The following is a 4,323-nucleotide window of genomic DNA, read 5'->3' on the forward strand; positions in this document are numbered from 1 at the left end:
TCTCAACCACAAAAATAAAAATAAAAATAAAAATGTTCCATGTTAAGAAACCATTTGCACAAACAAGGATGTGCTGAAAAAAAAATGTTCAAGTCTTTGATTCTAATCATTCTCTTCTTCAAATTTTGCACTTCCCTTGACACCTTAACAACAAACCAATCCATCAAGGATGGGCCAATCTTGTGATTTCCAAGGCACAATTTTGCCTTAGGCTTCTTCAGCCCTGGCAACTCTAGAATAAAGGAGTCATATGTTTCTGATCAAGTTTTGAGATGCATTCAAGTTGGTCTCTTATGTGTTCAAGAAGAAGTAGTGGATCGACCAACTATGTTTGCAGTTAATCTTATGCTGAGTAGTGAAACAACTCTACCTTCTCCTAAAAAACCCGCCTTCATTTTTAGAAGACCTTCCAAAAAATTGGACTCAGTCAGAGGAGGAGCTTCTTGTTCTATAAACGAAGTGACAATAACTAAATTTGAAGCTAGATAAAGGTAAAGGTTCTAGTTTAAACAATGACACATCCTTAGTAGAGTTTTCTCTCCTTTTCTAACAGCACACATTTTTCTAATTTGATTACACCCCTCTAACTTATGCCATTTGCTTGCATAGCACTATGATTTCTTATTGAAAAATGTCTCATTTGTGTTTTGATCTCGTAGATTAAAGTGGTAAGCAAACTCATAGAGTTAAGGAGACATCTAAACTCTTTTTTGAATTAGAAAATAATAATAATTTAGATGCTGAAGCATCCAAGGTATTGCAACTTATTTATATATATTTAAAAGTTGAAGTGTAGCATTTATTGTTGCTATGCTCCTATTGAGCCACATCAACGGCCACATCGTTGATCCCACTAACTTTCTTTTTTTCTTAATTAACGTTTACTAACTTTTCAATTTTCCATTTATTATCAAACCCAATCTGATAATAATCAAATTTCCTTCAACTCTATGACTCTCTCTTCCTAATCAAGCAAATATGAAAACTGTTTTTTTTTTCCCCATATTCTTTAAGTTTTCCAAATTAATATTGTTGGTGATGTGTCATCAGAAATCTCAGGTCCAACAACATTGGTTCCTATAAACCAACCAAAAATATCTCTAAGCCATGGTAAATAATACATTAAAAGAATCACAACAGGGTCTTAGTACTATAGTTTATGTGGTCGTTAATCATGAATGAGTATTTTTTCCACTGATGGATACCTCTTATGTGTATTTGTGTGATGTATTCACCATTATCGATAAATAATTCTCTTTGTATATGCATAGCATAAATCAATTTTTTATATGTACATATTAGTTGTGATATGAATATAGATGCATAACTTAGTACAAGATATGTTACTTATGTAAATTTGGAAAGTCTCTCTAAAGTGAAGTTTTTTTTTTTTTTTTTTTTCTTCCCTGTTCTCCCCCATATTCTTCAAGTTTTCCGGATTAATTTTGTTTGTGATGTGTCATCGGAGTTCTAAGGTGCCAACAACATTGGTTCCTATAAACTAACTAAAAAAAAATCTCAAAGCCATGGTGAAGAATACAATAAAAGAATCACAGTAAGGTCTTACTACTATAGTTTATGTGGTCGTTAATTATGGATGAGTTTTTTTTTTTTCTACTGATGAATACTTCTTATGTGTATTTGTGTGATATATTCACCATTATGGATAAATAATTCTCTTTGTATATGCATAGCATAAATCGGTTTTGTTGTATGTACATATTAGTTGTGGCATAAATGTAGATACATAATTTAGTATAAGATATGTTACTCTTTTTGGTTTTGAATGGTAACAAACCTATATTATATATCTAAAAGTTAAAGTATATTATTTATTATTGCTACGCTCCTATTAAACTATTTCATCCTCCATGTCATTGCCACATCATTATTTTTTCATATTATTCTTTCCTTTTAATTTTTTTGACATTATTAAATATATAAATACATTGGTTTTACAAATTCATCTTAAGCAATTTTAACTTTACATATTTATCTACTTTAATTTTAATGTTAGAACTAAGTATTGTTTATATATATTCTTTTTAGAAGGTTTTAACTTTACACATAATTTTGCCCCTTTATCTTCCTTTATTTTGTCTCTTCTTATTCTCATTCTCTTACTATAAATTTGTCATTCTCCTATTTTATGCATATTTTATTTTCCCACACAAAAATGTTATCTCTCTTTCTCTCTCTCTCTCTTTTTCATTTTTTTTTGGATTTTTTATGAAGTCTGTACACCCATTGTCTTATTATTGACTAACTTATATTTGTTCCTTGATGCAAGTATTTTTTTTTTTTTTCATTTTATTTGCAACACTAAATACTTTTAATATTATTGACCAGATTTGGGAAAAAATTATATTATAATATATTCATATTTTGTGTTATTGCCAGGTTTTAGTTTATTTGGAAAATAGCAAGATAGTTTGGACAATATGATGAAGAACAGTTAGTGCAGTTGATGAAGATGGTCTTTGTGCAATTTTCTTTCACTATTTGTAAATATATTGTTTAACAAATTAGCACCAAATTGTTATATATTTATTATATGATGTTTTTAGATGTGTGAGTAATTGTTTTAAAGCATTTATGAATATTTTGTATTGCTCATCTTTCTTATCTCATTAGTGTATTTTTTGAGATTTTTAAGAAAATAAATTCAATTTCGAGTTTAAAATTAGTTATTTATCTATTCATTTTTCACATGTTGGATTAGATGTTAGATTAGATTATGACAATATTAACACAATATTTGGCTTGATTACAATCATTAAGTATAATAGGGTCAAATTTCTGAATTTGATTATGCATTGAATATTTGGCTTGATCACATCACATTTCCAAATGTTTTACAAATTCGAGAGAATGAGTTTGACTTTGACTTTTTTGAGAGTTTTATTTTTCCCTTTCTTTTTTATTTGAATTGTAGTTTTTTTGAATTTTATAAATTTTTTTGATACGTTTCTTGGTGTTTTTGATTGTATGGTAGAAAAAATTGGGTTTCAAAAAGTTTTTTTAGAACTAAAAAGTAATGTCCAAATTTTAGTTACTTTTTTTTTTTTTTTTTTTATACAAGATAGAATTATAATCTAAGTGTATATATGTGTGAAGTTTCCTCTTGTTTTCATTTTAGTATGACAAAAATTATATATTACATTTGTGATTATCACTATAACAAATGAAAATATGATTATGAAATACATTACTATTTATTAAATTAGTCCAAACTGCAAAAATAAATTTAATGAGACTGCCCTAAAATATTATTACACGCAATGCGCTGGATCCGCAACTAGTTTAGATAATTATTATGGGATGCCTTTGCTGCAAGACTGCCAAAACTGTAGAATTTGATGTCAATGGAAAGAAAATTAAATCTAAGGACACGTTTAAAACTATATAAGGTAGCAATAGACAATCGAAAAAAAAGACTAAGGTAAAAGATTATCCAAGTTTAGACAAATCTTAAAAATCCATGAAGACTAATTGGATGTGAGAAATTCTACAAAGATGTATGCTTGGCTATATGAAGAAATTGAATTTGGATATATAAAATAGGAAGAAGACTAATTGAATTGAATTGAGTTTCCTATCACAAGTCCTCTCCCTCCTTATTGTTTTGATTTAATTTTTGTTCAAGCTAATACTTAGTTATTTTGAAAGTGAGAATTTGAATTTATACCAAAACACAGTCTTGGCTATGTATTTGAATATGCCTATCGATTATTTGACTAATATCGAAGGTATTTTTGTGATAAATTTTGATTATCATGATAATATCTTTTAAGAGAATGAGAATTTTGAATAAAAAATTTGAAACTTAAAAAGTTTAGTTGTAAAGAAAAAAAATTAAGAAAACATAATGCACTATAACATAATTTAGAGGAATATGAACCACCTTAAAATTGATAAGTACCAATCAAATACACCCAAAAATAATAGAATTGTATATTTTTAGAGATAGAAAGATGAAAAATAATTTTAGAAATGCTATGCCTACAACGTCTTCACAACAAGTTATAGTTGGTAAGTTGTTATCGGTTATAATTTAAACATATCACTATAATTACCTTTTTGTCCACCAATAACAACTAAGAACAACCTGCTACGTATGATTTGTTGTGAAAGGGTTGTAAAATTATTGTCGACATAACATATATCTCAATTTTTAGGGAGAGCAAATTATTTTCAACAAATTTATGAGAAAAAATTATACTTATATCAAAATTACAAAGTAATTATCTATTCTCACATATCACGTGGGTCTGGACTAGTTATTTTAATACTTGACTCAATTAGGTAACACTTATCGACATT

General features: G+C 27.6%; 1 long non-coding RNA gene across 1 annotated transcript; it reads left to right on the top strand.

Annotated features, from left to right (window-relative positions):
• Positions 1 to 242: 242 nt before the first annotated feature.
• Positions 243 to 2,566, top strand: LOC136067747 (uncharacterized). The gene is made up of 2 exons (XR_010629150.1): positions 243 to 491; positions 2,401 to 2,566. It is a non-coding gene; the product is annotated as an uncharacterized LOC136067747 (long non-coding RNA).
• Positions 2,567 to 4,323: the final 1,757 nt, after the last annotated feature.

This window comes from Quercus suber, unplaced genomic scaffold (genome assembly GCF_002906115.3).
Source record: "Quercus suber isolate HL8 unplaced genomic scaffold, Cork oak 2.0 scaffold_84, whole genome shotgun sequence".
NCBI lineage: Eukaryota > Viridiplantae > Streptophyta > Magnoliopsida > Fagales > Fagaceae > Quercus > Quercus suber.